Raw genomic sequence first — 8,886 nt, forward strand, 5'->3', positions numbered from 1 at the left:
TTACTCACCCTCATGTTGTTTCAACCCCGTAAGACTTTCCTTCATCTTCGGAACACAAATTAAGATATTTTTGATAAAAACTGAGCGCTGTCTCACTCCTCCATAGGCTTCTTGAGGGATTGAAACTTGCCGGCCCAGAATAGTTATTAAAGGTGCAATATGTAATATTTCTGAGGATCTATTGACAGAAATGCAATATAAGATCCATAACTATGTTTTCAGTGGTGTATAAAGACCTTACTTAATGAACCGTTATGTTTTTATTACCTTCATTTATGACACAGTCATTTATATCTACATAACCGCGGGCACCCCCTTCTATGAAGCTCGACATATTGTGACGTCATGTTTCTACCGTAGCCGACAGCGAACAAACAGCGCTACAGAGCGTTTCGTCACTAACTTGAATGAGAAGCTGCAGAAAACAGATATTGTTTAGGACAAGAGCCGACGGAGGGTAAATCTAAAAATCACGGGTCAACATCGGTGTGGCTTTTCACTGATGGAAGGGAAAAGCTTTCCCTTTCACTGAGGGAAAAAGGCTTTCAAAGCGACGCCGAAGTTGCCTGTTTACTGCTGGACAGGTATTCCAACTTTAACATTGCAAATGAAAACTGTTGTTTCATAATGTTAGCATTACCTAGAAGCTAGCCATAGACACCGTGTGAAGTGACTTTTCCCTTGTCAGTGGTGTAAAATATGTAGGTATATTGTTTCATGTAACTTAGTTATTCACCCTTGCTGTGTTATGGCTTTGCTATGTGGGGATAAATGTGCTGGTTACGTTTGTGAGACAATCAGCTGATTAGTACTATTGAGTATTGACCGTAAAACACTTACATTAGCCTACAGCATAACAGTTCATTCTAGCCAGCTAAACTAATCTATTAGAAAAAATGTGTAGTTGGATAGTTTCATGTGGTTCTTCTCCCTCGCTGTGTTGTGGGTTTGCTATGTGGGGATAAATGTGCTGGTTACGTCGGCCACCGTAGCTTCTCCTTCCAGTTTGAGAAGGGAGGGGTAGGCCGTAAGTGACTGGCTGTTTGCAATTCGCAAACCTCACCACTAGATGCCTCTAAAAATCACACACTACACCTTTAAAGACATCGTTAAAATAGTCCAAGTGACTACAGTGGCTCAACCATATGTTTATCAAGCAACGAGAATACTTTTTGTATTACTTTTTGTAAACTAACGACTTTATTCCACTATTCATTATGTTCTCCGTGGGCCTAAGTGTGTTTGCGTAGTATAACTGCACATAGTATATCTGTGTTGCACGTCACCACGTAGGCTCACCATTGGCCGACGCTGGTCATGTGTGTGATGCGTGTGACCTATGGAGGAGTGAGACAGCTGTCAGATTTCACGAAAGTCTTACGGGGTTGGAACAACATGAGGGTGAGTAATTACTGACAGAATATTCATTTTTGGGTGAACTATGCCTTAAATATAAGTAGTGTGGGTGTGCCAAACTAGCACTGTGGTCCAGTCTCTTCATGCCCCGTCTGTAAAGAGAACAGATTGACTGATGTTACTAAAAATTGGTGAATTATTATTTCATAAACATTTAATAATAACAGTGTGGCTACTCCATAAATGTTAACCCTAAAGTTATTTAGACTGTGCTTTGAGTACTATAAATTTCAAAATGCCATAACCACATGACAGAATGAAGCATTTGCATCAAATGGCAAACACTTCTTTCATAATAGTACATTTTTGGATATACCATGTAAACACTGTTGTTCTATATCTAAAGCACTCTGGTCTTTCATAGGCTTATATCTACACTTCAATGCAATGTTTTACAGTGACAGTAATCTGCTGAGAGCGGGAACAAGTACACTAAACACCAATACAATGTAGAAACATAACATGTTTATTAGGCCAAACATTACTGTTGTTTACAGTAGCATACAACACAACCATAAACATATGTAAACCAAAAGTATATTCTTTTGAATACAGTAAAGAACACAATTGTGTGTGTGGGGTCTCTGTCCATTGATGGCATCAATAGTTCAAAACAGGTAATCTGACCTTTGACCATATGTGATTGGTTAGTGATCAGTAAAGCAATAAGTGTTTTCACATGTGAGGAGTGTTTTTTTTCTCATGCAACAGTACATTCCACAACAACATGCTGGCACGCTGACAAAAATTGTGTCTTCGAGCATAGTACGGGGATAGTTTCTCTCACCTTAGAGCTCCAATTCAGAGGTCAATGCATCCAACGGTTGTCCTGTAATGGGATGATGTCTGTTTGGTATGCTTTGGCCTTGAGGGGGAAGAACTAGTAGAAGCTTGATGCTCCGCATCCGCCAGTTCAGACGCCCGTCCCATTGGAAGTCTCTGTGGGAAAAAAACTGTAAACCACACAAGATTAAAATTTAGCTTACAAATGTTAAACAATGGAAAGGTTCAATAACACATTGTAAAGGATTAGCTACACTAATAAAATAAGATAATGTGCATCAAAATTCTGTGTACCTGCTAAACTTTTCTAATTTGTACTAATTTGCCTTACTATGGAAGTAGTAATATAATACTTTCATTGTATGACAATAGCAGCATTGAGAAAGGTCTTCTTTGAAGCTATTATAATAAAATTATAAAAATGTATAAACCAGGGCTTGGCATTAACGTTAACCCTGGTCTTGTACTTTTCCTTTGGACAAATAAATCGTTCATTCACTTGTAAAAAAACAAAAACAAAAAGTAGCTTGTCAAGGAATATATACATTTTTTGAAGTAAGGTTATTCATCTGTATGTAACGTGTGTGTGTGCGCGCGCGCGCGCTGTATGCTTAACGTTAAATTAAAAGAGCACATTAATATGAAAACGGTGATTCAACTGACTTGGAATTAACGTTAACTTACCTGTGAATTACGTTAAGCGGTTGCGTGACATTCATGTTAATACTAGGCATAAATGGCATTAACGTTATAAAACCCCAATTTGCCCTCCTGTAGGGCATTCCGTCATGTGAAAACTACGAAATGCTAACCGTCCAGTGAATAACTACTTTTAAGTTAATTAATTTTAAGATAATTTAGTTTACTTCCATTCACATTGAAAAATTGCCACCAAAACCTTTACAAAATCGCTAATCAAGATTAACGTTACAAGCCTAAAGCCTAAACTTAAGTTAGCAAGCTACAGCTAAAGTCTAACAGTTGAGATGCTAACGGACTTTTCCCGAAGACACTAAACCATTTCTATAAAGTAAATATTCAACGGAAGCGTGTTATTTACATGAAAGAATGAGTCAGAAACATTTTTATGTACTATTTGTGTAATTTTGGGGACTAAACTTACCTGAAATTAGCGAAACCAACAGTGAGAGACAGAGTTGCTGCTTGTCGTCAGTTGAGCTCCCCGCCCGTTTCCATGGTAACTCCAGTTCAAATCTGGTTCAAAAGCAACTCGAATGTTCACTGCGCGCGCACATTAAAATACGTGGAAGTCACGCAGCATTTACATGAAAGAAGAAATGATGGAGGGAATTATTTGATAATCAAATAAAATATCCTGAAATGTGAGGTTAACATTAAGTGTATAGACTCGTGGCCATCACCAAACTGTAAACGGAATAAGAATATGAAGCATTGAGTGTAAAACAATGTTTACAAAGTCATTTATAATAGGTTATAATAGGGTATAATATAATGTAATATAGTCTATAATATTATATAGCTTTATATAAATGGTTAACGTGGTGTATAAATAAAATTGCTAAACATTTATTAAAAACTAAACATGATAAGGCATAGATATATTTTATGAAATATACACAATATGTAGGCCTACACAATTTACAGATGTAACATGAGGAACAATTTAAAAGGTTTATGTTCAATGTATTTTTTAAATAATATATGTTCAAAATGTATTTCAATATATTTAACAGAGCTTTACATAATGTGAATAGCATATATATATATAAATTACAGGAAGGTCTGTCTGTCTGTCTGTCTGTCTGTATACTGTTAACCACATATCTCTCGAACCGTTAGTCCAATGGATTTCAAACTTGACAGGTTTCTTGCTATGGGCACGAGTAAGTGCAGTGTCAAGTTTGACGTTGTTTGGATTAGAAATGCAAAAGATATCGCTAAATATATCGGCAAAAGAAGGTAATTGTTTAAAAATAAACATTCTGACATAAACACTCTGTCAGCTAAACATTTAGTCAGCTACACTGTTTACTTCTGAATATTGTATTTTATTCACAGCTTTTCTCGGAGTTCACTGTGTAGCCTGCTCCCTGAATCGTGTAGTTAAATTTTCCTTATTTATTGTATGTCATTGTGTCAGTATCAGTATTTGCTTTCTACCATGCACAAATAAAAATGTCACTGAACTTTTGCTGTGTGATTGTAATGACCCTAACCTAACCCTAACCCTAACCCTAACCCTAACAGGCACTTTGCCATCAATTATAGTAACCTATTCGCACACTGTTTGCTCAAGCGTAGCGTTTTCTCTGAGTTACTGTGTAGCCTGCTGCCTGATTCGTCACGCTTATTCATTTGTGGATGTTAACTGAATCTGTAAGTCAGCTATGCTGTTTACATCTGAATATTATATGTACTTCTGGTGCGCTTAATGTTATCGCTACTGTGTAATAGTAGCTTATGCTATTAACCAACAAAACATATCATATTCAATGCGTTCACAATCTCTTTCACAGGCATCATTTGTAGCCTATACACAAACTGTTTTTGCTCAAGCGTATAGCGTTTTCTCTGAGTTCACTGTGTAGCCTGCTCCCTCAATCGTATAGTTCAATTTTCCACATTTATTTTATGTCATTATTTCAGGATCAGTATTTGCTTTCTACCATACACAAATAAAAATGTCACCGAACTTTTGCTGTGTAATTGTAACAATGAGCACTCAAACACACCAAAACAACAATTACTAAAAACACACACAAAAATTTATTTTGCACCGGCATTTTGCACTAGTTAATATAAAATTATTTATAGGCTATAAGTGCTGGTTTATTGGGGTGGTGTTATAAACTACTGTGATGTTTAAAATGTTTATATGGATATATAGTCATACAAATCTAGTGATTGTAAACTAATGTTAAGAAGCACACATTTGTTAAGTGTACTTAACATTATGAGAATGTTCAGCAAATAACATGTTCCCAGAACGTTGTATGATAGCCTAAATATAACATTCATAAAATACTAATAACATTATAAGGACGTTCGGAGAACGTTGTTCTAAGAACGTTTTCAATCAACGCTATGAGAACGTTCATCAATCACGAAATAACGTCAAAAAGACGTTCCAAGAACGTTGTTCTAAGAACGTTTTCTATCAACGTTATGAGAAATTTCATCAATCACAAATAACGTCAAAAAGACGTTCCGAGAACGTTGTTCTAAGAACGTTTTCAATCAACGTTATGAGAACGTTCATCAATCACGAAATAACGTCAAAAAGACGTTCCAAGAACGTTGTTCTAAGAACGTTTTATATCAACGTTATGAGAACGTTCATCAATCACAAAATAACGTCAAAAAGATGTTCCAAGAACGTTGTTCTAAGAACGTTTTCTATCAACGTTATGAGAACTTTCATCAATCACAAATAACGTCAAAAAGACGTTCCAAGAACGTTGTTCTAAGAACGTTTTATATCAACGTTATGAGAACTTTCATCAATCACAAATAACGTCAAAAAGACGTTCCAAGAACGTTGTTCTCAGATCGTTTTCTATCAACGTTATGAGAACGTTCATCAATCACGAAATAACGTCAAAAAGACGTTCCAAGAACGTTGTTCTAAGAACGTTTTCTATCAATGTTATGAGAACTTGCATCAATCACAAATAACGTCAAAAAGACGTTCCAAGAACGTTGTTCTAAGAACGTTTTCAATCAACATTATGAGAACGTTCATCAATCACAAATAACGTCAAAAAGACGTTCCGAGAACGTTGTTCCAAGAACATTTTCAATCAACGTTATGAGAACGTTCATCAATCACGAAATAACGTCAAAAAGATGTTCCAAGAACGTTGTTCTAAGAACGTTTTCTATTAACGTTATGAGAACTTCCATCAATCACAAATAACGTCAAAAAGACGTTCCAAGAACGTTGTTCTAAGAACGTTTTATATCAACGTTATGAGAATTTTCATCAATCACAAATAACGTCAAAAAGACGTTCCAAGAACGTTGTTCTAAGAACGTTTTCTATCAACGTTATGAGAACGTTCATCAATCACAAATAACGTCAAAAAGACGTTCCGAGAACGTTGTTCCAAGAACCTTTTCAATCAACGTTATGAGAACGTTCATCAATCACGAAATAACGTCAAAAAGACGTTTCAAGAACTTTGTTCCCAGAACGTTTTCAATCAACGTTATGAGAACGTTCATCAATCACAAATAACGTCAAAAAGACGTTCCGAGAACTTTGTTCCCAGAACGTTTTCAATCAACGTTATGAGAACGTTCATCAATCACAAAATAACGTCAAAAAGACGTTCCAAGAACTTTGTTCCCAGAACGTTTTCAATCAACGTTATGAGAACGTTCATCAATCCCAAATAACGTCAAAAAGACGTTCCAAGAACTTTGTTCCCAGAACGTTTTCAATCAACGTTATGAGAACGTTCATCAATCACAAATAACGTCAAAAAGACATTCCGAGAACTTTGTTCTAAAAACGTTTTCAATCAACGTTATGAGAACGTTCATCAATAACAAATAACGTCAAAAAGAAGTTCCAAGAACGTTGTTCCAAGAACGTTTTCAATCAACGTTATGAGAACGTTCATCAATCACAAATAACGTCAAAAAGACGTTCCAAGAACTTTGTTCCCAGAACGTTTTCAATCAACGTTATGAGAACGTTCATCAATCACAAAATAACGTCAAAAAGACGTTCCAAGAACTTTGTTCCCAGAACGTTTTCAATCAACGTTATGAGAACGTTCATCAATCCCAAATAACGTCAAAAAGACGTTCCAAGAACTTTGTTCCCAGAACGTTTTCAATCAACGTTATGAGAACGTTCATCAATCACAAATAACGTCAAAAAGACATTCCGAGAACTTTGTTCTAAAAACGTTTTCAATCAACGTTATGAGAACGTTCATCAATAACAAATAACGTCAAAAAGAAGTTCCAAGAACGTTGTTCCAAGAACGTTTTCAATCAACGTTATGAGAACGTTCATCAATCACAAATAACGTCAAAAAGACGTTCCAAGAACGTTGTTCCAAGAACGTTTTATATCAATGTTATGAGAACGTTCATCAATAACAAATAACGTCAAAAAGAAGTTCCAAGAACGTTGTTCCAAGAACGTTTTCAATCAACATTATGAGAACGTTCATCAATAACAAATAACGTCAAAAAGAAGTTCCAAGAACGTTGTTCCAAGAACGTTTTCAATCAACGTTATGAGAACGTTCATCAATCACAAATAACGTCAAAAAGACGTTCCAAGAACGTTGTTCCAAGAACGTTTTATATCAACGTTATGAGAACTTTGATCACTCACAAATAACATCAAAAAGACGTTCCAAGAACGTTGTTCTAAGAACGTTTTCTCTCAACGTTACAAGAACGTTAATAACGTTATATGAACGTTCCGAAAACATTATTTTAATAACGTTTTGTACTAACATTTACACAACTTTTAAAGAACGTTAGTGAATGTTCTGGGAACGTTCCCTGTTAGCTGGGAGGCCCTATCATTCACAAATTAACCCTGATACATTAGGGGGCCCAATGAGACGGACTGTTGCTGTATTTTATATTTTTATACTGAGTTAGCCTACATAAAATAATAGGCTGAAATAATGAGTAAAAGTTCCCTGATGAAACTGCAGCTGCACCCAAAGCCACAAATTCAAACAGTTGAATTTTAAAAAGAAAATGGGTAGTTACCAATCAGTGTGACATGTTATTACCTATCTAAAACTATTTTGAACATAACTTTATAAGTCAGCTATAAATATTATGCTGTAATCCTAAAAAGTCATTTGTCACACCACAGTTTTTTTTAAGTGAAACACAAAAACAAAACAAGAAACAGTGGATTTCACAAAAGAAAAAAATGTCATGAAAATATTTTTCTTACTGTATGTATGTATGTGTAGCCTATATATATATATATTTTCATGACATTTTATATATATACGCAATATTTTCAATATGTTTTTGTTGTCACAGTTTTCTTTTGTAAAATCAACTTATATAATTTATGTGGTTCAGATTTTTTTTGAGTTTCAATATTTTGAGTTTCTGTTGATTAAACCAATCTCCTTCATTGTATTAAAAAAAAATCCCAATGAACTTAAAATTAAGGCAACCAGGTTACTTACTTTAAGTTAAACCAACAATATTTGTCCTGTGCGTATATATATATATATATATATATATATATATATATATATATATATATATATATATATATATATATAAAAAATCTCAATGTTCTGAAAAGCATTAGTTTTCTATACATTTATATATATATACCCTAATATATTTCTGAACTTTTTACCAAACAAAGAACATCTAAAACACTTCACAATAGGCTACACAAGGCTAGTAAACAAACAAAGACATCATATAGCCTAACATTTAACCATACATTAGAGATTCAAACGATACATTTTAATACAAATGTTAATTTGATTTAGGTGATCTGCGCCTCCTTTAGTCATAAACTTGTATCTGGTCTAATTTGTGTTTCAAAAACAGCGTTCTGCAATTGTACACCTTAAGCAAACGTGATTGACAGGTCTGGGCAGCCCGCCCCCGCTGCTCTGTGATTGGTGAGTTTCGCGAGGGGGGCGTGTCTATCCGGCTGTCTTTTATACTCAGCGCGTCCTGCACGACAGCACTGAT

General features: G+C 35.1%; 1 long non-coding RNA gene across 1 annotated transcript; it reads right to left on the reverse strand.

The window, feature by feature from the left end:
- Nucleotides 1–1,013: 1,013 nt before the first annotated feature.
- Nucleotides 1,014–3,433, reverse strand: LOC306992751. Its single transcript, XR_013796337.1, has 3 exons — nucleotides 3,323–3,433; nucleotides 2,204–2,369; nucleotides 1,014–1,508 (listed from the first exon to the last, which is right to left on the reverse strand). It is a non-coding gene; the product is annotated as an uncharacterized lncRNA (long non-coding RNA).
- Between the last annotated feature and the right edge of the window lie 5,453 nt (nucleotides 3,434–8,886).

The sequence above is a fragment of the Phoxinus phoxinus genome, assembly GCF_949152265.1.
Source record: "Phoxinus phoxinus genome assembly, chromosome: 24".
Lineage (NCBI taxonomy): Eukaryota > Metazoa > Chordata > Actinopteri > Cypriniformes > Leuciscidae > Phoxinus > Phoxinus phoxinus.